Here is a 27125-nt window from a genome sequence, read left to right as displayed (position 1 = left end):
ATATGTAAATTGTAGAAAAGCCTACACCTTAAGAAGCAGTCTTGAAATCTGAATTTTCATGGGAAGATGTTGTGAACATTTCAGATTATAAGCATTGAAGGCAGTAGAAGGGAGCTATGTAAAATCTAGCCCAGTGATGTTATCTATGATTTTAAAATTAGGACTTATTCCTAAAAATAAGTTTTATATGCAAGTCCAATATTATATCGTCCCTTTATTATGACTTTGACTTTGGAAAAGTAGGATAAGTCATTAATGTAGATATCTTATCATTGGCTAATTATCAAACAAAAAGAATCTGATCAGTTAATAATAACAGTAATATTAGTAATAGTAATGTTTATGAATCATTTATAATGTACCTAGGTAAGGTTCAAAGCCATGGGTTTGCAAACTATGGTCTGCAGGTGAAATCTGACCCAACACCTGTTTTTGTAAATAAATTTTGATTGGAACGCGGTCATGTCCATTTCTTACTCATTGCCTATGACTGCTTCCTGCAATAGCAGCAGGGTGGAGTAGTTTCTACAAAGACCATGTGGCTTAACAAAGCCAAAAATATTTACTATCTGGCCCTTCACAGAAAAACTTTGCCAACTCCTAAGCCCCTGCCTAAGTACTTCAATAGTTCCTCTTAATTACTCCCCTCATCACCTTATGAAGTAGGTATTACTTTTATCCTCATTCTATAGATGAGAAAACTGAGAAGTGGAAGAGTAAAGTAATTTGCCCAAGTCTCTCAGCTAGTCAGGGATGTGATCTCTGGGAGTCTGGAGTGAGCCGCTATGCTCCTCACCTCAATGTGGTCCTGTCCTTTCACAGTGTCTAGGAACTAGTGTGGGTTAGAAATGGCTCTCTGTTTTCTCGAGCTAGCCCAACAGTCCCTGAAAGGACCTGCAGAGCCTTTGGCTTTTACTGGCTTTGGCCAGGCAGCTGCCCTTCTGAGTTGCTCCTCTGTTCAGCTTCTTCCTTGTTATGACCCCCAACTCCTAACTTCCTTTGCCCCTATTTCCAGATGCTCAGCCCCCTTACTGGATCCTCTTGGCCTTAGCCGGCTTTCCATTCTAGTAGGCTTTTGCCTGATTGTAGCTGAGAGGGATTGAACTGTATGCAGGTGGACAAGAAAGGTGAAAAGAAAATTCTGTTGCAGAATTGAACACCCATGAGTCAGTCAGACTTCTAAAATTTCTTTTTTTCTCCATAATCCCATAATTCATTAGTGTTACTAAGCTAAAAGTTTCTGTTCCATTTATCTTTTTTGAACTGCAGTGCAGTAGGCCTCCTTCCTTTTTCCTAATTTGCTACACGCCTGACCATTCAAAGGGAGTGGGCAGGTTTGAGACCCCAGGAAAGAGGTATAGATAGAGACTTACATTTTTTCTGTCAATATACGATAAATTAATGTAGAACTATTCTTTTAAAGTTGGGCGTGGGAGTGCACTGAGCCTGACACACTTAGCTCCCCATTGCATAGCTGAGACACTTAACCAGAATGCTAGTACATAATACAATAGTTTGAAATGCAAAATTTACCTCTTGGCCCTTTTATTCAAGGTTTGGACATATGTGTCAAAAAGTATGGATAAAAGCTAAACAAATAATAGAGGGGTTAAGGTGTAAAATAAATTGGGTAGATTGAAATATTAGTCATCAATGAAAAGGAGAGGTAGGGGATATGGGATGGATGAGTTTTTTTCTTTTTCTAGAGTGATGTAAATGTTCTAAAATGATCATGGTGATGAATACACAACTATGTGATGATATTGTCAGCCATTGATTCTACACCATGGCTGGACTGTATGTGTGTGAAGATTTGTCAATAAAAATATGTATGTATTTTTAATTTACCTCTTGGGATTCTTGTGATGTGACATATATAAAGATCATCTTTCTGGTGCTTGAAATGTAAAAGTTGTTCAATAAAGTGCAGTTCCTAAAATGAGGATGATGATGATTGCTCTTGGAAGCCCCAGCTCAGTGATGTGTCCACTAGAGCAGCCAACAGTTCCTCTATGTGTTCTCCAGGGAGAGAGGGCTCTAGAGGAGGTGGTACTGCATTGTTGCAATAATCCTTAACTGACCCCTGCCTTTAGGCTTTTCTTGCCTAAGCCACAGGAGCTATGCAGGCAATGTGATTCTTCTAACAGGTAAATGCACCAAGCCATTTTCCTACTTCAAATCCCCCCCTACCCAAGACTTCCCATTAGCAAGGGGGCAGAACAGAGCAGCCGTTCTGTTGCCTGGATTGCAAGGCCTTTAGGGACTATTCCTGCCTTTCTTCGCCATGTATCTGCTGTTACTAAATATCTGTCTCTCAAATGTTACACCCAAGTTAATCCCTTATGCACTTGCAGTTTCAAACATGCACTATTTAGTTGCATTCCTCTTGCTTTCTACATGCTGTTTTCTGAATCTGTAACACTCATTTCCATCACCACACCCTGCCCTTACCCATGTGAAAAATTACAATTAAACTTTTTTTTAATATATTTTTGTCGAGAAATCTTCACACACATATACTTCATACATGGTATACAATCCATGGCTCACGCTAACATTGCATAGTTGCGTATTCAAAAGGTAAAATAAATTGGGTAGTTGCAAATACTGGTGATCAGTGAGAGGGAGGGTAAGTTGTGTGGTACGTATGCGGTTTTTTTTTTCTTTTTCTGGAGTAAATGTAAATGTTCTAACAACTGATTATGTGATGAATACAGAATTAAACTTTAAAACTTGATTCTGGAATCATGTTTTCTGAAAAGCTTTCCTCGATTACTTTTCCCCAGGGAGAACCACTTCAGCTTTGTACTATTTCAGTAGTTTGTTTATAACTGTAATATTAAACGTAACATAATATACTTATTTAAGTGCCTATCTCCCTTAAGAGTTATAAATAAAATCTAGTAGGCCCAACATGAAACACCCATGCTAAGCCCCAGTAAGAAAAACGAAAAAATTTGAGCTTGTCTCTATTTCCTGAAAAAGCCTGGCTTGCCCCCCACCCCCCGCAAAAAAAAAAAAAACAAATTTAAATATGGTGGGTCAATTATCGCCAGCTACTTCCTCCTTCTTACCCCAGCTAATTTCCTCATGCCAAAGCAATTACCTACTCCCTACTTTGTAAGACCCCCCCCTGAGCCAAATGGAAACTTAGTGTCAGCCAAACAGAGTATCTTCTCACTTCCTTCTGTATTTGCCCTATATGAGCATCTCCTTTCTGCCCCTGGGTCGAGCTTCCTTCTACCTACTTAATGGGGTGCTGCCTGATTCATGAATCACTCAGTAACGCTGTGAAATCCTAAATTCCATTAAAAGTTTTTCTTTTATCCAAAGTCAGTGACCTCATGTGGGACATGACATCCAGGGGTGAAAGTCACCCTGGCGACATGGGAGATGACTCCCAGGGATGAATCTGGCCCTGGTACAATGAAACCAACAATTCCATCCTGATCAAAAGGGGGGAAAGAAGTATAACTAATAAAGTATCAGTGACAGAGAGAATTCAAATAGAGTCAAGAGGCTACTCTGGAGGTTGCTCTTACGCGAGCTTCAGGTAGACCTTGCTACCTATCATAACCTGCCAAACCCCAATCAGGACCATTTCGGCCAATCCTAAAGAACACCTAGGGCAATATATAAGATTCCACAAGGGTTCCATGCACTAGAGTAACTTTCCAGAAACCTACAACCTCCAGTTGTGTCCCTGAACCGGATAAGTCCTGAAACCTAGAGGGCTCAGCTTCTCCAGAACATCAGATAGTTCCATGTCCCTACACCATATTAGTGACAGACCCTTCCAACATGAAAAAGTAGAATTGCCATAGCCAAACACCCCTAAAGAGAGTGATAGAAAGGTCAAAGGTGATAATGGAGTTATACAGAGAAGATAAGATTTAACAAATGAATATGATTGCTGAGTCATCGAACTGGTACCTCTTTTAGTCTCCAGTATCTCAGAGCAGCTAGAAGCAAAAACCTAAAATTGTGGAATTGTAACCCGTACCAAACTCTGAAATATGTTCTACATTGTGTTGCTGTGCTTTGAAACGTATTGTTTTGTTTTTTTTTGTATATATGTTATTTTTCACAAAAAAAAGAAAGAAAAAAGTCAATTGTGATGATAAAAAATATTTAAGCCTTCTAGCCTCCAATATTCTGAAGCAGCTGGAAGGAAAAATTTGAGATGATGGTATCGTAGCCCATGACAAACTCTGGGATCTGTTCTGTAATTACTTGTTGAAGAGTGCTTTGAAAACTATTGCTTTTTTATTTCTTTGCTTTGTGTATATGTTATACCATACAATAAAAAAGTTAAAAAAAAATAGTCAATGAGCTCTTTGATGGTAGACTTAGTTTTAACTAGAACAAGACTAGAAACAGGTGGTAGAAACTAGCGCCCTTGGGAATACATCAGTTTGGTTTTACAGTTAATTAAGTAACTTGTCCTTTCCTAAGCTAGGAAGTTGAGCCCATCAGATGCTCTCTGCCTGGAATGTGAATTAAGAGTGAGAATGATGAAAATATTGAAAACAGCTGAAGTTTTCATTCATTCCAGAGATGGTGCCTGGAATCTCTGGAACTTCCTGGATCCTAATCAAAACCAGTTTTTGTTTTTTTTTTTTCACTTCTATGGGTCCCCTTTCTTTTCAACAGCAAACTTATAAAATCTTCTTTTTGATCTAAGAATTCTACAGTCAGTTTCTGCGGCTTTCATTCAGAAATACCCCAGCCATCACACAGGCCTTTGATACACAACTTGAACAAAACACAGAGTCATCTATTTGGTATTATAGCTCTTCTAGCCTTTGTTTTATTTGAAAAACCCATACTATTTTTAAGTGTCAAAGCACAACTCTAAGCACTTTGCAACTATGAATGTGCTGAGTGTCCCTGGTATTGGGAGAACTTATGATTTTATGAAACTGCTGTTTCATTATTAAGTAGAAGCTCATGTAGTTTGATAATCATTCTTTATGTTTGACTAGAATGTGCTTCCCTATTCTTTCCACCCTGCTTTTTTCTCATTACATGTGCTGAATTAATAGTGATTGTCATGAGAAAGTTTGCACACATACAAGAAATAGTATATTTTAAATACTTTCTTCAGTATGTTTGCCATGTATATTCAGTTATCAGTCATCAGTTAATGTCTATGTTTTGAATCCTGCCCATTCTGAATAAAAAGGTGCTATAATTCCAAGTGTATTCACTAATTGATTCAATTAATTTTTTTATACTTTCCACATGGCAATCTACAAAGTGATTAATTACAGTAGGATATCAGTATTTATTTGATTTTATTAATTTTATTTGCAAACACTCGAAACTCTTGTGCCCTCTAGACCCTCATCCGGCCATCCACATGCAGCACAGTCCTTGTCTCACTCTCCTTTGAACACATTGTTTTATGTATAACTGACTGGATAAGTGTGTTTAGGTAGATGGATAGATCTGCTTCACAAAGGTTGCCATGTTACTCTTTTCAGTTCTACCTGAGTTAAAGAAGGACTGCCCCAACCTCTATCTTTGTCTAGGATGCAATAATTGAGAATATTGCATTTGGAATTCTTACAATCTTACATTCTCCACACAACAAAAGAAATTTCATTTCCTTAAACCCTGTCACTGTCAATGAAAAAGAGAGATGCAAGTCTCTATCTCCTCAACTCCTTTTGATCTACTGTGACGAGTTACCCACATCCATGCATTATCTTCATTTATGCATGTATTCATCCAATAAATATTTATCAGGCATAGATGTCAGGTGCAAGACAGAATAGTAGGTGCTTTGGAGCATAAAATAATAAATCAGATACAGGCATCTAACATCTAAATTAAAAAATAAAATAAACATTCAGTTGCTTAATGTATATGGAACAGATACCCAGACTATTGATTTTTGTTGTTATTTTGATTTGTTACCTGTTTATTTGTTCTTGCCTCCATCTAGCTGCGTGCTGCTATGTAAACACAGCTAGTAAAGGCAAAATATTTGGAAATACCTTCTCTAAAACAATGCCAAGGACAATTGATGACACCAGCATTTTAAAAGCTTCCTGTGATTGTTCAGTCAGAATTAGTGGTTCTTTTCCAAAGTTGGTTTTAATCTTTATTTATTCCTACTCTTAAATGAGGTGTGAGAATGCAGGAGAAACACTTTCAAGGGAACTTCCAAGTATGGCAAAAGTCCATTGACGTACAGTAAGTTCAAGGGGAAGGAAGTGGTATTAATTTTTTTTAGTATTGCAAGAGCCATCCCATGTTATATGCCTGCTTATTGCTCATACAGTACAAGGTAGATGATAATGGCAGGTCTTTAAAATTCACATGTGGTAAGTCTGATTGAAGAATACTGTTTATGAAAGATGCTCATGGAAATAACTCATCTCTTTTTAAGTATCAGGGACAGCTTATGTAATATTTAGTAGAAGACAATTTGGCAGGACAATGAACATAATATGAAAGCATGCAACATCTTCCCCACCCTCCCAATACAATCTAAAGAGAGAGTATCAACTGTAGTGGAAAACTGATGTGCTGGGGATAGGACAGAAGATCCCTCTCATGGCTTTCCAAGCACCAGTTACTTTTATTTCCTCTACAATATGAATTTATGAGTTAGTTACATTTGCTCTTTTATTTCTCTGACAAAGGATTGTACCTCTAGCTACTTTCATCTTTCCTCCATGCCCACTCCCCAGTTATACACCGCTGATCCCCAAGTTTTGGCAGCATGGTAGAAAAGAAGAGGCAGTGGTAAAACATAGTATGCACTGCTCAAAAACCCACAATACTTATGAAGTTTACATAGATCTATATTTATGTATGAAGAACAATCATCCTTTTGAAGTATTCAGTGATGTTGGGACAACATTGTAATATTTAGTTAATCTTCCCTCTCAAAAGATTGTTTGGCCTGAGTTTTTACAAGAGTGAGGGGATCATAAAACATACTAAAAATTGGACAACTTTGAAGGACCAAAGAGCAGGGTGCACTGAGTGTTGATTTGCATATGGAGCTGAGGATCTGCATGGGAGAAAAATCATTTTACTACAAGAGAGAATTAAGAATTAAAAGGTACACAATTGGTCCAAAGATAAGGGCTGCGCATAAGAGGAGAAGGGAATGATGTAGTGCAGTGAAGGGTGTTTTACTTCTTGGCCTCTGGCCCTACTCTTTTCTCATGGACTTAAGCCAGGTCCCAAGGGGAGAAGAGACAGACAAACAAAACTGTCTCCATAAGAAGCTAAGAACCCCAGGCAGAGCTTTTTCATACTGGAAGGTATGTGGCCACTGGAAGTAAATGTAGGAGAAACATCCCTCTGCTTGCTGGTAGGTGATATGCATGATGATAGGAATTTGGTCCCTGAATTCAGAAAGACCTGGGTTCAAGCTCTTGATTCCACTTTTAGCTCAGAAATCTCAAGCCAGTTACTGAATCACTAAGTCACTAACCTTCTTTTCCTCATCTGTAAAATGAGGATCGTAGACATAAAAGTTAGGGGGTTGCAAGGATTATATGTGTGTGCCAGGATGGGATTTTCCTTCTTTATCCTTTTCTCATTTTCAGATCTCTTATGAAAATAGTGATTGCACCCCCCAGTCATAGCTTTTTTTTTTTTGTTAACATTTAGCAATATAGTTACTTCTGTAACTCTCTTCTTTATTTGCACCGGCAGGGACTGGGAATCGAACCCGGGTCTCCAGCATGGCAAGTGAGAACTCTGCCTGCTGAGCCACCGTGGCTCACCCACTCCTGTAACTCTTAATTCAGAATCCAAATGCAGACTAATGTGATGGAAATCGCATGTTTAGAATGTGCTTGATTCCCAAATTATGGTTGGGTTGCATTTCAAAAATTCATTTATATTTAATCCATTGACCACGTACCAAACACTGAACAGATGTAATTGCTGGGTGCCTTCCATTTTAAAATAGCACCTGGCATCTTAGCAGCTCCTAATGTAGCCTTGTCCATTCTCCATTACCCCTGAAGATGGGGAATAGGCCCACCCAGAAAATAAGACTTTTAGCACTATTCCAGATTTTGGGAAGTAGTCAATAATTTAAAATTCAATGGAATGGATTGAGAAATGAACTCAAAATACATCTGCCCAGGTGTCAGCAAGTGGTTTTAGTCAGGCTGAATATATGTCTCAAAGAAACTTACAAGACAATTCTTTCTTCCCATGTTGTCCTTCTGATGAATAGACTCCATTTTCTACCAATTAAAACCAGGCAACTCTACTTCTAATACATGGGCACTGATTTTTTTTTTTATCAGACAGCCAGAGTTCTGCATCTTTCTCTTCTTCTCCATCTGTGTTTTCCAATCTCACCTCCAGAAGACAGCAGGGCAGACATTTTCAGGAGTTGGGAAAGAGGAGTAGGAGTGTTATCCTCAACTGTAAATAATAAAAGCAAATATAGACCATATAGAAGCAGTGCAAGTTGAAGCTATGACAAAACATGCCATGGAGGCAATAAGGATAGAGAGATTCCCAATTCTATAAAATAGAGCAACACTACCCAGCCATCGTATAGAGATCATAAAATGGCTGGAAGCCCTGCTCACAGCCCTGCCCTCCAGTTGTAAATTGTAGAAGGAAATTTAGCTTTAGATAAAGGATAGCAGAGAGAAGAGAGGTCCATGCATTATTGGCAGTATGGAGACATCTTACTTCATTCAAAACTGAATAAAGAAAACTAATAAAATATGGGGCCTATAAAAATTGCAGAAAGTGAGAAGAAAATATAAGAGGAACATGTATTTGAAAATTGTATATTGCAATCCAAAAAAAAAAGTAAAAATGTTTGGAATAGTCAATAAAAGAACAAAGATAGGGTGTGCAAGGGTAGTTCAGTGGTAGAATTCTTGCCTGCCATGTGGGAGACCTGGGTTCAATTCCCAGCCCATGCACTTCTCACAAACAAACAAACAAGCAAAACAAACAGGGGGAAAACAAACAAGCAAAAGTTCAACAAATGGTGCTGCAGTAAAAGGATACACACATGGAAAAAGAATGAAATGTGACCCCACCATACAGCATACAAAAAAAAAAGTATTAAGTAGAAGCAAAGAGCTACAAAGGAAAAATGAGTTGAAATAAAAGAAAAGCAGGATGGGATGAAAAGAAAGTTGGGTATGCTAGAAAAAAATCAAGAATGTCCAAACTATATTAGCAGAATTAAGAATCAGATTGAGGCAGAAAAGATAAAAATCTTTATATCAGAAATGAAAATAGAGTGAATAAGGAAGAAAAGACAATCACCTAAGAATGAGAAGACACCAAAGTGCCAGCAGTTGGATGATTGCTATACCTGAAAACGAAACTCATAAATGCAACCCAAGCAGTCATCAAGACTTTAAGAGAAGAGGTCTTCCCTGAGCCTAAGATTAAGTGGGCCAATGTAAACAATGTAAGCAAAATCAATCAGAATCAAATATAGCCACATATTGGCAGAAAGCATGAAGAAAAAGATTCTACAAGCTTCTGAGAGGGTGAAGAAAAGGTTTCTTCCAACAGGAACCAAAAGGAGGCAAGCTTCTTTTTATAGTATAATACTTCTCTAATAGCAGGATACCGATCCATAAAATATAAGTCAAATAAATGCTACTAGGGCTATTCAACTGGACCTAGTGAAATTAAATGCTACATAAAATGGAGTTAGTGAGTCAAATGTTTTTCTCATCCTAAATGTAAAATGTAGCTTTCCTGTTTACATATTTTAACCACATGCATATAATTTAAAAATAGCCTCTATGGTTTCTCATGTTGCTATGCTGTTCCCTATTTGAATTTAATAAAAATTTCCTTTTTCTTCCTCTCCCTTCTGTATTTCAAAAATTATTTCATTACACCATTTTATTGAGTCCATATTATCTTGACCATCTCCGTGCATAAATAGAAAGCAAATGTTGCTGTAAGAATTCCCTAGTGACTCTTTCACTAAGAAGGTTCAGTAAATTCAGAGGCTGTTAATGTCTCAAGATGATTTCTAAGTCTTTCCTTATGTTTACAATCTTTATGCACATCCAACTGAATCCTACCTACTTCCTTGTTCTCTTCCAGGGTTCTCCAAATTGGACGCATGGACATTTTTTGCTTCATTGTCAAGCTCTGCTATCTCAATTTATCATCTGTTTTCTTTGTCTCCTTGTTTATTGGCAAGTCACACTTGAACTGGACTCCATTCAGTAATTGCTCAAAGAGTAAATGCACTGAAGTAGGGCTTCAGAGTGAGGGAGGCCATGGTTTCTTTAGACTCCTGGTCTCCAGTTTCATTCATCCAACTAGAGAGACCACGTTCCCTTCGGGAGGAGAGTGCTGTGAGCAGGTTAGTCTCCTGTGCTGTGTTCTAAGTGACGAAGGCCTTTTTGGATTAATGCACTGCAATAGGGGAAGGAAAATAATTAACTGTGCAGCATATGTCCTTAATGGTTTGATAAAAGACCACAGGGGCACAGTGAAGACCAGGAGTGTGGAAAAGATTCGTTTTTATTAAGCTTAGCGGGGAAGGAGGTGGAAGATATTCATTTCCATAGATAAACAAACAAGCCAAAAGAAAGCAACATCTGCTGAGAAGGGCTCCACCAGCATGTAGCAGATGTGTTTCAACAACAAAGCCTATCCTAGAAGCATTTTAGGATTTAATTAGCAATTTCATTGAGCTGGAGAGCAAGGGGGTAGGGATGGGTTGAGGAAGCATATTGTAAATTTACTGAGCCTAGAAATTCAGTTCCAGTTGTAGTTTAAGCCTTACATGCTAAGGTTTCTCTCAGAACATATGGTAACTGCTTTTTGATACAAAGACCTCAACTACATTCACCCCATGTCTACAAATCATCCTCTCTTCTCCGGTCCCCTTACACTCCAACGAAAACCTCATTTCTCCCTTGTATTTTTTGTAACAACCTTCCATCTCATCTCTTTTGCTTCTATTTTACCCTGCTCAGATCTGGTGCCTATAAAGCACTCTTTCTAAAATGCAAATCTAATCATTGGATCTGAAAAAGAATAAAGGGCAGGGGTATGGCATAAGCAATTAGGGAACTTTAGTCCAAAGCAAAAGAAAATTGATAAGGGAAAGGTGGAGGGAGTAAAATAAAACAATGGCAGTAAAACTGTCTATAAATTATAGGGCTCAGACAGAAGAGAACAGACCTGAATTATGTGCAATATGCACAGCCAGACTCCAGGTCTCCCGGGAAGAGCCTTTTAGAGAGCCCCGGGTTCTACTGGGAGTGTTGTCAGGAAAGAAACGGGTTGCAGACACGTGTGCAGAGCCTGAAAGGCTGGTCACGTAGAAAGCAAAGCAGTCTGGTTACAGTGGCCCAAGGGAAGTCAGGACAACCTGACCTGGATTCTTTTTCATGACCCTCCATTGACTCCAGTATTAAAGCCTAAGACTTTTAGCATGGTAACCAAGGATTCCAAGTGATCTTACATATCTTCTAGACTCTTCTCCCAAGCTCCTCCTGTGTCCTCTGCACTCTTGCAAATATGTGCACTTCCTGAAACATCTACCATCTCATAATTTTGTATGTGTCCTTCCTCTTCATAGGACACTCCATATTTTTTTTAATTAGATGGCCAACTCCTGCAAATGTTCTAAAAGTTAACTTAGATGTCTCTTTTTCACTGAGGACTTCTCTGCTCCCCTTCATACCCAGGCTTTGTTAGGAGTTATTCCTATAATCAGCTTCTGTAAGCCTGGCATTACCTTCTATGTTTATCAGTTTTCATTCTTTTTTAATCTTTTTTTTCAAAAAGAATGTCAGCTTTTTCAGGGCATAATGTGTTCAACTTATGTACACTGAAAGAATGAATGAAGGGCATGGCCGCTATGGCAAAATCCAATGTAACAAGGTTGCATAGTATGGGCCTTGGTTGGGAACATGAGGATTTGCAGGGACATGGCTTCTTTCTAACTTATCAAAGAAATAAATGTGGCCCAGAGACAATGCTGGTTGAGGACTGGGACAATGGCATAAATGCGCCATACCCTTTATTATATTTTGTGTCCTTTAATTAATATTTTAGTTACAATGCTTTTATTTGCAAACATCGGAAAACTCATGTCATCTAATCTAAGCATGAAATTTCAGGGTCAACTGGCTTCAGTCAAGGCTTGATCAAGGACTTGCAATAAATAATTAAGATACAGTTTCTCTCCATTTCTTAGTTGTGTTTTCTTTGATGCTGACTTCTTGCTCAGGCTCCCTGGAGAAGCCCAAGGCAGCTCCAGGTACATAGCATCCTCGCTGTTGGCCAAGCCAGAAGAAGAGAGAGCCTCCCTCTTGCCTGACAGTCTCAGCACAAGGTTTACCACTCTAATTAGACCATGATCCATCTGTAAAGTGCTCATTGTCGCCAACTGAATGCGATGCTCTGGTTGACTAAGCCCAAGTCACTTGCCTATCTCTGGAACCTACTTCATTCCAAATATAGATTGAGAGAGAAATGACTCCTTATAAGTGGAAAATGCTGCAACTTACTGAACACATAAGGACACTTTTGAGAGTGAAGGGGCTACTGTTAATATTTGTTCCAGGGCGCAAGCATAAACTGGACCACCCCTGGCAAACTGGGATATAATGTCACCCTACCCATAGGAAAAGCAGGAGACTTGTACCAGGGTTAAGAGTATAGTTAGACAAAAACAACAGGCCTATAAAACCATACTGTGTGCATGTAAGTAGTTATGGTTATTTCAGCTGGACAAAGTGTTCTAAAATCTTTATTTTACATAAGTTCACAGAAGGAATTCTAGACAGCTTTCATGAAACACATTATTGGTTTTACCTCTGCTTTTAACTGGCAGACAACTCTGGATAAATCTCTTCACGTCTCAGTTCTCTATTTTCTCATCTGTTAAATAAAGGGTTCATGCTGAGAATCATTGCATCATCTTTGGCTCTAGAATGCTCTGGGACAACATCGTGATTCTAGGGAAGAGACAAGAGGAAACCCAGGCCAATTAGGAGATGACTGGCTTCTTGTACAGATCATATCACAAGCTTGTAAGTCCTTGATTCCATGTGGCAGGGTTTATATTTTCAAAGCCATAACAAAACAACCAGATACCAGTATTTATTACCTGCTGGCAACAGGGCTGAGCTTTTAATACATTATTTCATTTGCCCTTCTCCCAATCCAAAAATAGAAGCACTATTACCCCATTTTATGAATAAGAAAGCTATCACTTTCAATAGTCATTCAGCTAATCCTTTTTGCATCTTACTGCATGCCAGATCCAGCATTAGAGACTGAGGGAAATAGTGGTGAACAGCACAAGCAAAGTCTCAGGTTTTTGCATTCTTGGCTAGTGGAGCCATTAGTCCTCAATCGTGGAGAGAGAACCACTGCAAGTAATGCGAAATAAGAAATTTATTATCAAAATTAGACCACATTTAATTGTGGGAGTTGCTGTGTATATAAAGGTCCACAAATGATCAGAGAAAAGACATTAAGCAGCCCTTCCTGAGGAATGAGTTGGAATGAGGCAAGTCTGGCTCCCGGAGTGGTGTCGGAGACCATGGGAGGTTGTTGGCTCTTGCTGACCCACCTCTGTGAGTTCACTGAGCGGCAGCTGGTGGCGACTTGTGCTCGTTGTTGGTCTGCAGAACTGGAAGTCAGGAAGTAGAACCGGACACGGAGGGAAGAAAATGAAAACAGACTAGAAGCTGTTGGCAACTCTCCATCTGTCACTCACCAGCTCTATCCCATCAAGACCTTCACTGAACATAACTGCAGCTTCACTTCCACCTCTCAAATCTCACACAACATTTCCTGATGGCCGACTCTAACCTGATTCCATAAAGGAAGGGAATTCTGGAAAGCACAGCTCCAGCTTAACTAAATTGATACAGTAAAATCAACGTAGGGTGGGAGCGGGGAGGGCTGGGTAGTAGTGAGTTGAGAGAGACAGACAATAAACAAACCATAAAAACCATAGTAATTTAAAAATACAGATAAATTTATCAAACACCAATAGGCATTGGATCTTGAAGTGTAGTTGTAGGTGGCTACTTTAGATGAGGGTCAGGGAACTTTTTAGCCCTATAAGTGGAGAGGCAGAAATTCAAACTCAAGCAGTTTGGCTCTGGAGCTAATTCTTTTATCTTCTACACATTGTCTGTAAATGTGATTCATGATGATAATTTTGATGGGAGAGGGGTTATATCTTAAAAAAAAACAGATTCTCAAGTACCTGTGGTGAGACAGAGCAGACCACTTTAGAGAACATTGCTCTAGTGCTTCACAGATGAGTAATGTATGCCTGAAATGCATGCACACATATTCCTGAAAAGAAGACCAAATCATCCCTGGGTGAGTTGGAACCTCCAACCTTTCAGTTAACAGCCAAATGTGCTAACCAAGTACACCAGAGAAGAATATGCAGCCCAGTTGTGGCTTTTGCTACAACAGAAAAGTCTCCTCTAAGTGTTTTTACTGGAATGGCACACCAATGCACAGCAGCGTGCACACACATACACCATCATATTTTCTGATTTACCGTAAAAACTGTGTATATATATGTGCATGAGTGTGTGTCTATTTGAAGAACAGAAACTGCAAGGCTCTATAACTCCCAAAACTACTTAAAAAGCACTGTGTTTAGACACCTCAGCAACTTCCTTATCCACCTAAGAGAGACATGTAAGTGAAAATGTGCTTCATTTCTATGGAAAGGCTTTTAGGCTTTAGAAGCACAGCCTGGAAGTGAAACTTCACAAACACAATAGGAATCCATCAACATTAATGGAAATGTTCACTTTCCCCAGTGCTGAGGGCTTCCAGGGGAATTAATTGTTTAATATTCACAAAGGACTTTGAAGATGAAAAGACCCACATAAAGGCTGAAAATGAACACTCGCTTTTTTTGCTTTTCTCATCCTGTAGTTGAATCTGTAGGGCCACCATGTCTCTGAAGCAACTCCAAGATAATAATAATGATGGCTATCTTTGGTGTTGGGAGAACAGAGTAAGCAGTGAGGAATAATTTATCCTGAGCTATAATTCCAGTAGCCACGAAAGCAAGGATTTTGGCATCAAAGAGTCCTGACTCTACCATCTGCTAGCTGTGTGATCTTAGGCAGGTTACTCGCCCTCTCTGTAGGTGTTTTCTCAGCTATAAAATGGGGATAAATATATCAGATAATTATATCCAGTTATTGTCAAATTAGAGGTGATCTAAAGTACCTTTTGCAGTACCTGGCACATTGCTCACATTTGTGAAATTGTAACTATTATGGCTGTTGCTGATGTTGGAGAGATATTAATGAATAAGGCTGCCCAGGCCTGATGCTACAGAAGCCAACATTAACCCTAATTAAATAAAATAATTAAATTAAAAATGAAAGAAGAGTAGGTTGAACACAAGTTGAAAGGCAAGAAATCTTTTCAATCATGAGTGGGTGTGTATGTGTATAATAGAGAAATCTGCTATTATTTACTCAAGATTAAGGAACTTTAATCCTTTATTTCATAATTGCTTGATTTTTCCCTTTCAAAATCCCAACTAATTTCTTGAATGTAGCTCTGCTATCCTACTCCCACTCATACCCTCACCATCATCTTTAATGTTTACTGCAGTGTTTCCCAAAGTTACGAATTTAAGGACTTCTGCAAATTTTGTGAGAATCTCTGCATTAAATGGAAATTCTTGCACATAATGCCCCCGCGTTATAAGATGCCTTGGAAAGAGACTCTTAGATTTTAGGTCCAACCCTGCCCTCACCTGCAGGGATCTCTTTTAGACATCTGGGCTAAGCTTCCCACCCTTTCTCAGCTGAAGCATTCCAGGTGGTGAGGTGAGAGTTGGCAGGAAAGCGTTAGAGAACTAACCAGGTTAGCATTTACTCTTCCTTGAATTCTACACAGATCTCATCCAGGTGGGGGCTCCCTGGTTGTCACTGCCCAAGCTCTCTTTCCTGTCTCCTTGGCTTTGAGTCTGCTTCCTCAATAAACCTTAAGGAAGTGCTGCCCTATGGCCATCATAAAGACCCTTTGAACATAACGGTTATGATATATGTATATTAAGTCACACTGCCAGGGAGAGAAATAGAAAATCAAGGGCCCACAACAGGTCCATTTCCTCAAATTTGAAACTTAGTGGCCTATAGTGTACCCATCAATAGTGTAAGTTCTCAGGTTTTCTGTTATGTACGAACTAGATAACTTGGGTTCTTCAGAATTGCAGTGCCAGAATGTGATGCCAGAAAGTTTGTGGGAGTGTTATAGACTTTTAGAAGTCAGAAAGCAGGTAAGAAAAAGAGTAGACACCAAAAATTTTTCACTCACTTCCCTTGTAGATTCCTCATGCTATATAGGAGGGAGAGGAATTGGGAGGCATGAGAATACATGGCGATTTGGTAGCTTATAAAGCCTATAAGAAAATTCTCCCTAGCTGAGTCAGCTTTGGACAGGATTACAGGGCCACAATAAAGGGGGCTGGTCCTCCTAATACAGGAACAATATTAATAATAAATAGCTCACTAAAGGAGCTTCCCAAGTTTTCACGAACAAGGAGAAAGAAATTTCAATTAGGATGCAAAAGACCTTTAGCATCCTACCTTTGAGTACTACCTTTAACATTAATTAGCTCTGTGATGTTAGGAAATTCAATTAAACTTTTCTGACCTTGGTCTTTTCATTTGTTAATTGATGCAGCAAAAGAAGCTATAACAAGGCAGCTTACTACTTTTTGACAGGATTTTTCTGTTCATCCATATTTTTCACCAAGGATAAAACACATCATTGGCATTTATTAATTTCCTAATGTCCTTAACTGTGAGTGCAAGGCATGCTGGGAACTCAGGGTCCCAAGGTATTAGGGCCATAATTTTGGCTCAAAGGTCCAGTGGGTCAAGTAAACTCTGGCTTTAGTTTGGTAAGCATTGATCTCAATGAATATCCAAACACATAAGTGTTGCAAACAAAAAAATATTAATGTGTTATTGAAGTAGTGCCAGCAGCAGCAAACAACAGCTGAGCGCACAGGAACAGGCCATTATAAATTCTGATCATAGGCAACATGCACAAGGAGTGGGGTCTGGATGAAAAATGTAGGGGATCAGTCTCTGTGGCTTCAGAGGAGGGTTGTGCAAGAAATGTTGAGGGTAAGAGAAAGAAACAAGGCAGAAATCTAAGCAAAGAGAGCAGAAAGTTGGCAGAGAGGCTAAAATGGTAAGGAAAGGTGCTATCTGGTGGGAATTTAAGTTCATTTAGGTTGTTGTTTTGGTGGAATTTCTTTCTTATGGAAGTGAAATTCACATACCATAAAATTAACCATTTTAAAGTGAAGAATTTGGTGCCATTTAGTATATCTATAGTATTGTACAACTATCACCTCTCAGTGATTTTTATCACTCTCACTGGGGTCCCTAAATCTATTAAGCAGTTACTTTCCATCCTTCCCTTTCCCCAGTCCCTGGGAACTATCCATCTGCTTTCTGTTTCTGTAGATTCACCTGTTATGGATATTTCATATAAAAATAACTCTACAATACGTACCCATTTGTGTTTGGCTTCTTCATTTGACATAATGTCTCTGAGGTTCTCTGTGTTGTAGCATGTTTCATAGTTCATTACATTCAGTAACCAAATAGCATTCTATTGGATGGACATACAACATTTTGTTGATTCATTCATCAGTTGAGGGAAATTTGAGTTGCTTCCTTTTAACTATTATGAATAGTGCTGCTATGCTAGTGTGTGTGCATGTATTTGTTTGAGTATTTGTTTTCAGTTCTTTGGGGTATATACCTAGCTATGGGGTTGCTGAATCATAGGGTAGTTCTGTTTAACTTTTTAAGTAATTGTGGAACTCTTTTCCACGGAGGATATACCATTTTAAATTTCCACCAAAAATGGATGAAGGTACTGATTTTTCCATATCCTCCCTCAACATTTGTTATTTTATGGTGCTTGTTTCTGTGTTTGTTTTGTTTTTCTGCTTTTATTATAGCCATCCTAGTGTAGTATCTCATCTTGATTTTTATTTGCATTTATGTAATGACTAATGATGGTTAGCATCTTCATATGCTTATGGCCATTGTATATCTCCTTTGGAGAAATGTCTGTTCAAATTCTTGGCCCATTTTTTAGTTGGTTGCTTTTTTTTCTTGTCTTTTTATTGTTAAGCTATAGAGTTCTTTATGTAAACTGGATACTAGACCCGTATAAGATATATGACTTTCAAATTTTCACCCATTCTGTAGGTTGTCTGTTACTGTTCTTAATTGTGTCCTTTGATGCACGACAGTGTTCCTTTTTTTTTTTTTTTTTACATGAGCAGGCACCAGGAATTGAACCTGGGTCTCCGGCATGGCAGGCGAGAACTCTGCTTACTGAGCCACTGTGGCCCACCCAAAGTTTTCCATTTTGAAGTCCAATTTATCTAATTTCATTTTGTTGCTTATGCTTTTGATGTTATATTTAAGAATACATTGCCAAATCGAAGGTCATTAATAGTTGTCCCTAAGTTTTATTCTTAGAGTTTTATGGTTTTAGCTTTTTTATTTAGGTCATTGATCCATTTTGAGTTAATTTTTGTGTATGATGTGAATTAGCAGTTCAACTCCATTCTTTTGATGTAGATTCCAGTTTTCTCAGCACTATTTTTTTAAGAGACCATTCTTTTTCCATTAAGTTTTCTTATCACCTTTGTTGTGCCATTTTGAAACTATGTGAACCCCATAAAAACCACGTTCTTTAATCCTCATTCAATATTATTGAGTGGGATCTTTTTTAATTAAGTTGTTTCCATGGAGATGTGACCCACCCAGTTGTGGGTGGGACCTTTTGATTAGGTGGTTTCTACAGAGATGTGTCTCCACCCATTCAAGGTGGGTCACTCACTGGAGTACTTTAAGAGGGAACCATTTTGGAAGAGCTAACAGATCCAACATGAGATCCAGACATTTGTAGATGCAGGAAGAAAAAGCCCCTGGGGAAGCTGTTTGAAATGAGAAGCCAAAGGACCAGCAGACACAAGCTACATGCTTTCCAGCTGACAGAAGGGTTCTGGACCCATTGGCCTTTCTTGAGTCAAGATATCTTTTTCTGGATGCCTTAGTTTGGACATTTTTATAGCCTTAGAACTGTAAACTTGCAACTTAATAAATTCTGGCATATTGTATTCTGGCAGCTTTAACAAATCAAAATAGATAGAATGGTGGAATGGCCTTTTGAAGATCCAATTATGGTGCCAATAGGTGGCAATACTTTGTAAGGCAGGGGCAATGTTCTCTAGGAAGCTGTGTATGCTTTGAATCAGCATCCATTCCATGGTACTATTTCTCCCATAACCAGAATTCATAGGTGCAGTAAACAAGGAATGGAATGGGAGTGGCACTACTCACTATTACCCCTAGCGATACACTAGGAAAATTTTTGCTCCCTGTCTCTGCAACCTTGAACTCTGCTGGTCTACAGATTTTAGTTCTGGAGGGAGGAGTGCTTCCATCAAAAGACACAACAATGATTCAATTGAATTGGAAGCTAAGACTGTCACCTGGCCACTTTGGGCTACTCATGCCCCTGGATCAACAGGCAAAGAAGGGGATTACTGTACTGGCTGGGGTGATTGATCCTGAATATCAAGGGGGAAATAAAACTGGAACTACACAATGGATGTGAAGAGTTTTCCTGGAATACAGGAGATTCCTGAGGGTGTCTTTTAGTATTACCATGCCCTGTGCTTAAAGTCAATGTAAAACTATAACAACCCAATCCAGGCAGGACTACTAATAGCCTAGAAACTTCAAGAATGAGATTCGGTTTGCTCCACCAGGAAACGAACCACAGCTAGCTGAGGTGCTTGTTGAAGGTAAAGAGACATGGAATGGATAGTGGAGAAGAAAGTAGTAAGAAATATGAACTATGACCACATGACCAGTTACAGAAATGAGGAGTGTAATAGGTGTGAATATTTCTTCCTTGCATTTTAATGAGTATGTTTGTATTTGTACATAAAACAAATATCATTGTTTTTCTCTTATATCTTATCCCCTTTATCACATGACACAAGTTTTATTGTTCATGTTATAGTATTTAAGTTATAGGATATCAACTTTAAGAGTGATATAGCCAAGGACTTGTACCCTTTAGTGGAGAGATTTAGTGTTTACAGTTGTAGGCAGGACAGTTGAGTATTGTGAGGCAAAAATATAAAATGTGTCTATTACTGTTCTCCATTTAGAGATCAAGTATGGTTTAAGGTGATGTGTCCAACTGCCAAGTTGGCAAGTGGTGGACTGTGATGTTACGTTCATGTGTCAATCCAGCCAGGTGATGGTACCCAGATGTCTGTTCAAGCAAGCACTGGACTATTTGTTGATGTGAGGACATTTCCTGGACTTAAATCATGAACACATTGGTTGCATCCATGGCTGGATATATCTGTAGTCAGTTAATGGACTGTCTTGTGCAATGACTGACATAACCTAATCACCCAAAGACTTTTAAGAAGAATTCAGAAGAGAGAATCTCTCTCTCTGTTTCAGCCATCCAGCCTGCCCTGGGGAGTTCATTGAAGACCTTCATCAAAGCTGCCAGCTCGCAGCCTGCCCTACAGATTTTGGACTCTTCCATTCCTGTGGTTGCATGAGACACTTTTATAAATCTCATAGTTACAGATATCTCATGTTGATTCTGTTTCCCTGAAAACCCTAACTAATACTCTTATCAAAAATCAGTTGGCTATATATTGTATTTATTCATGGATTCTCAGTTCTATTCTGTTGGTTCACATGTCTAGGTACACCTATGTTTGAGTAAGCTTTGACCAATTACTTACCCTTTCCTCTGGTGAACCAAAATTACAGATATCTAAGTTGGGAGCACATTTAAAATAAGCTATCATATCTTAGCATCCACCCAAGATGGAGATCAGATTTACCCATCCACCTGAAAAAAGTAGATAACTGGAAAAATAAATGAAATACATGGATAATGAAGTACAGTGATGCTAGGATTTGAGAAACAAATAATTCAGTGGATACTACAATTGCCCAAGTTTATTGCCTTAAGAGATTTCCAGGTCACAGTGCAAGGAGGATAACACAGGCAAACATGGTAGCACCCTTGAGTTGAAGAGACAGAGGAAAAGCAGCACAAAGAGAAAAGTCCAGAATCTACACATGGTTTCTCTCAAATATTCAGTAGAGTACTGATCAATGCATGTTTGTGAGTATACTACCTGAGGCTGGAAAAAGAGTTATCCAAAAGAATTAGAGGGAATAGTAATTGGTGCTCATTCAGAACCTGAATTATCGCCTATTCCATCCAATTGGAACAGAAAACCCTACAACTCACAAGACAAGGGTAGACTACCTAGAAGGGTCTTGCGTCCGTAATGGGAAATAAATAGTCAAAGACTAAATACTGCTTTGATCTTTCCTAACAAATTTTTAAAGCAATACCTGAAAGGATCAAACTATTTCCAACTGACAACTGCATCCCATAACAAAGCACAATTATATTTATAGGAATAAAAAATATTCAGACCCAAAAGAGTGAAACTCACAATGTCTGGCATCCAGTAAAAAATTACCAGGCATGCAAAGAGACAGAAAAATATGAACCAGGATGAAAGGAAAAAAATCAATTAATATAAACTAGCATAGAACTGACACAGATGTTAGAATTAGCAAAGACACTAAAATAGCTATTATAACTGCATTCTAAACATTCATAAAGTTAAATACAGGTGTGAAAGATGTTTTTTTTACATCCAAACCAAATGTCTGCAAATAAAAATTAAAGTCTAAGAGATGGAAAATATACTGGCTGGGAATAATGGCAGATTAAGTATTGCAAAAGAAAAGTAAACTTTCGTAAACTTAAAGGCATAGAAATAGATACTATCCAAAATGAAATATGCAGAAAAAAATTTTAAATGAAAAGAGCATCAGTGAGCTTTGGAACAATGTCAAATAGCATAAGATCTATATAACTGGATATGTTAAATGAGAAGGGGCAGAAAAATTATTTGAAGAAATATTGGTCAATTTTTTTCAAATTTGAAAAAACTGTAAACCCACAGATCCAAGTTAAACAAAACCAAACATAGGGATAAAAAAACACAAGCAAAGAAAATTATGTCAAGACACATTATGATTAAATTGCTGAAAACAAGTAATAGAGTGAAATGCTTAGTAACATCTACATATAGAAGATGTATTACACACAGAGAAATAAAGATAAGTGTGTCAGCAGATTTCCTGTCAGAAATAATGCAAGTGAGAAGACAATAGAGTATAATTTTTAAAGTCCTGAAAGAAAAAGAGTCAACCCAGAATTCTATATACATAAAATATTTTTTCAAATCCAAAACAAAATAGTCATTCAGATATATAAAATCTTAAATAGTTAATTTCCAGCTAGTCCAAAGCATAATGTGAAAGTCCTTCCAGAAGAAGGAAAAAATTATACCAGATGAAAATAAGGATCAAAACAAAGGAATAAAAAGCACTGGACACAGTAACTGCATGAGTAAATATATAATTTTCTTTTTTTTTCGGTGTTTAAAAGGTAATTGACCATTTTAACAAATATCATAAGAATTTATTGTGGCCCTTATGACATGTAAAAGTAAAATGTATGACAAAAATGGCCTAAATGACAGAAAGGAAGGAATGGGAAGACACTATGGCAAAGTTCTCATACTATATATGAAAAGGGGGCTTTATATTCCTTGCTAAAGAGCCTCAATTTAGAGAAAGAATTTTATAATGACAGAATTTTTTTTTAATCATGCAGTCTTGCGTTTTAATTCTGGCACCACCATTTGCTAACTGGTCATCTTGAACAATTTGCGTAGTAGCCCCTCTTAATATTAGTGCTGTAATTTCCTGGATGCTAAAACAAATACCATGCAATGGGTAGCTTTAAACGATAGGAATTTATGGCTCAAAATCAAGGTGAGGCTTTCTCCTAGAAGAGAGTGACATTCTGGGGATGACTGCTGGCAATCCTTGGTCCTTGGCTTTTCTGTCACATAGAAACACACGTGGTGGCCTGTCCTGGCATCTTTGGGTTCTGTTGACTTTTGGCTATTTCCCATGGCTTTCTCTTTACATGTCTGAATTTCAGTCTACTTAAAAAGGACTCCAATAATAGATTAAAACCCATCCTGATTCAACTGGACCGTACCTTAACTAAAGAAGTGTTCTAGTTTGCTAGCTGCCGGAATGCAACACACCAGAGATGGATTGGTTTTTAATTAAAGGGGATTTATTTTGTTAGTTCTTCAGAGGAAAGGCAGCTAACTTTCCATTGAGGCTCTTTCTTACGTGGAAGGCACAGGATGGTCTCTGCTGGTCTTCTCTCCAGGCCCCTGGGTTCCAACAACTTTCCCCAGGGTGACTTCTTTCTGTATCTCCAAAGGCCTGGGCTGAGCTGCGAGTGCTGAGATGAGGAATGCTGAGCTGCTTAGGCTGTGCTACGTTGTGTTCTCTCATTTAAGCACCAGCCAATTAAGTCAAACGTCACTCACTGCAGCAGACACGCCTCCTAGCTGACTGCAGATGTAATTAGCAACAGATAAGTTTCACGTACGGTTGGCTTATGTCCGCAGCAACAAAACTAGGTATGCTCACCTGGCCAAGCTGACAACTGAATCTAACTAACACAAGAAGCCTCATCAAAAGATTCTGTTTATGATGGATAGGACCCACAGGTCTGGAATAAGGTCAAGAATATGTTTATCTGGCACACATAGCTCCAACTGGTCACAATCACTTTCTTTATCTATGAAATGGGGATAATAATAATACATATTTCCCAGGGTTGTTGTAAGAATCAGAATAATTGTTCACAAATAAGAAGCTCTTAACATTTCCTTAGAAGCTACTCTTTATTGAGCACTTATTGCATTTCAGGCACTGTGCTATATTAAATACATACATAATCTTATTTAACCCCAACAATAATTGGGGTTAGAGAAGGCAAATAACGAGCCCATGTTCACATAATAAGTGGGTGAACCAGAATTCAAACTTGAGTATGTGATTCCGAAATCTATAATTGGTCCAATAAGCCATGCGGCTTCCTCTCTTCCACTTCCTTTTCTAGTGCTGGCTAATTTGATCCCGAGAACAAATCAAAAGTCCTACATTTCTCCTTGAAGTAGGACTTTGAGAACAAAGCCCTTGATTGACCCAATGTTACACTGCATGATAATAACATCAATAGAAGAATATTAGCAGCTAATATCGGTTTAATACTCTCAGTATGTATCAGCTCAGTGTGCTTTACGAGCACCTATACTTTAAATGCTCCCACCAAGCAAAAAAAGAGTCCATTTATTTTTCCTTCTAAGGAGTCTAACTGCATTACCCACCCAGGCAGTCCCCAGGTCACTGTCCTCACATCAGCCAAGCCTCCTGACTTCAGTGCAGAAAAGACATTAGAACACCCCAAAGATTAATGTGGAAAGGAAAGGCAGTGCTAAAAAAGGAAAACCATCTTCACTTATAAAATAGCCTCTTTAGCTGTGCAAAGATTTTTATTTAATGAACAAAATGCAGAAACGCAGAGTGGTTCCTAAACTCTAGGGGACAATTGAAGCCTTAACAAGAATAATGCTTGCTTTGGTTCTCTTTTCTCAAGAATTACAGAATTTAAATACTATGTGTTAAGACTTGCTTTTATATTGTCTCATAAACTGGCCTTATAAAGCCCATGTTTGGCAAAATCTACTCACCCTATTTGGTGCCTCTACCCAGCTCTAAGGTACTGCGTAGGGTTTGCATTTCTGATTTTCCAGCATATTTTTCCTACCAACAGCCGTACACGGGATTCTCTTTTTTTGCTGTTTAAAGACAAAAACAGTAATGAATCACAACGTGCCAATTGTTGCAAAGTTACCCATGAAAGGCATCGGATTGTTCCAGTGGAAAGAAGGGGAATTTAAAGGACTTTAAATTTACCTATTGACTCAAAAAAGAAACAACAAAGTAAGGAGTCTCCAGTCAGTGTAACCAAAAAAAGAGGCTGATTTTTGACTGAAGAAATGATAATTTTCCCAATTGAGCTTCTTACTCTATAAACTTGTATTCTTGTGTGTGTATGTGTGCGTGTGTAATAGAGAAGCAGGGATGTAGAGGGGCAGATATGGGCAATTACTACATATTTCAATCATTCTTAACAAAACCCTTGACAAACTCTCATAGTCAATTGTATACTTTTTTCCTCTTGTCCCCACACAGAGTCTCAGAATCCATCTCAACTTAGCACTCTAGGAAACTTACCAATTTATTATATTTGGCATTTAAAATATAATCTATTGTTCTTCCGTGGCTCTGCCTTTCAGTTGAAGATATTTAGTGGCAGGGAATCCCCTATTTCTAAAGCCAACTTGCCATGTTTTCAGATAGCTCCAATTGATTGAAGTTCTTTCTTGTATTGAATTAAAATCTACTTTCAATTCACTTTTACTCAGCGATTCTAATTCAGGTTCTGGTCCAATCAGAAAGCAATCAGTGTGTAATGCTTTATATATCAGAAAAGGGCTTTCAAATTCCTATCTGCGAATATCCTTATTGTTTGAATTTCTTCGTTTTTTAAATTCAAAAATAAATTCTTTCACTGCACAATTGTCCACTGACCACCGTGTTTGGTCATGGAAGTCAAAGAATGAAAGCAAACTTTCTCTTTGCTCTCATGTAACTTCTTATGTAACAGAGAAGGTGAATAAATGAACTTACAATGGAGCGTGATAAGCCCTAAAAGAAGGGGAAGTTGAGGGTTGTGTAAAAGCCTAAAGGCCCAGAAACCTGGAGAAATCAAGGAAGGATTTCAAGATAAAGTGAAGCCTAAGTTGATGTCTAAAATAATAAATAGAAATTAGCAAACAAAGAGCACAGGTCAAGGCGTTAAGCCAGGGTTGGAAACAAGAACCATGGTTAAGCAAAAGGAAAAGTTTAAAGGCTTGGAGAGTCAGTAAGCTCACACTTGTGGGGGGTATGTTTGGGGGGTGGGCAGGGGTGGCTATGGGTAGTTGCGTGTGTGGGTGTGGTATAAATGGATATGTCTAAAGAAGAAAATGAGGGCTTATGAAGTCCCATTAGAGGATTTTTAACATCATTCCAAGGGCTGTGGAATGAACTGCAGCCAGGTATGACATGAGCAGATTTGTATCCTGGAGCAATTGCCCTGCCAGGGGGTGGACAGTGTGTTGGCAGGACCAGCCTGATGCAGGAACCCAGCCAGGAGGCTGTAGCTCTAACACTGAAGAACCACCAGGCTGTCCAAAATCAGGGTGTTGGAGGACGGCTTTCAATCTCTTCATCATAATGGCCACTCTTGTCTAATTAAGTTCAGTTGTGCAATGTTCCTCTGAGGATATAATGCCTAAAATTGAATTAAAACTTCCAAATATGACCTGACTATTAAAGACTAAAAATGAGCCATCACCTTGCTGGTTTTGGACACTGTAGCAAATAGTCATAATTTATTTTTCAGTAGTTGTAGCACATGGTTTACTAATAGGATTGCAATAAACATAACAATCATTTTTTGTGCTCTATAAACATGTTTTCCTCATCTGATAATTAATTTTATTTTTTTTTGTCAAGGTACAAAATGTTGCATTTATGTTTTAGATTTTGCCCAATATTCCAGATTGCTAAGAATGTTTTAGATTTTAGTTCTGATATCTGAATGGTAATTCAGAGTTAAAAGACTGTGGTCTTTAAAGTCAGACATACAGTGTCTGAATCCTGGCCTGGCTACTTACTAGGCTTTTGGCAGTGGGAGAGGGGAACCTTGCTTTTCAAACTTTAGTATTTCTATTTGCAATCAAAGGCTGATTATATTATTGCCTTATATCATATATCATTATATATATATATACACACACAGTGCAACCTCACTTTACACAACTGATTTAAGACTCTTCACATAAGTTGAAAATCGCACATAAAAGTGAACCCCGTCATTATAGTTCTTATATGAATATCCCTATCACACTTTTTTTATAAATAAGGCAAATAAACACTCTAGTGTCAATAAGTAAACAAAATTAATCATAAAAATAATTTTAAAAAATCTTCATTCTCTCTCTGCCTTAATTTTTGCAATTTCCAATAGTATATACCTGAATTTGGGTATGT

The sequence above is a fragment of the Tamandua tetradactyla genome, chromosome 6 (genome assembly GCF_023851605.1).
Source record: "Tamandua tetradactyla isolate mTamTet1 chromosome 6, mTamTet1.pri, whole genome shotgun sequence".
Taxonomy (NCBI): Eukaryota; Metazoa; Chordata; class Mammalia; order Pilosa; family Myrmecophagidae; genus Tamandua; species Tamandua tetradactyla.
This window is presented reverse-complemented; position numbering follows the sequence as displayed.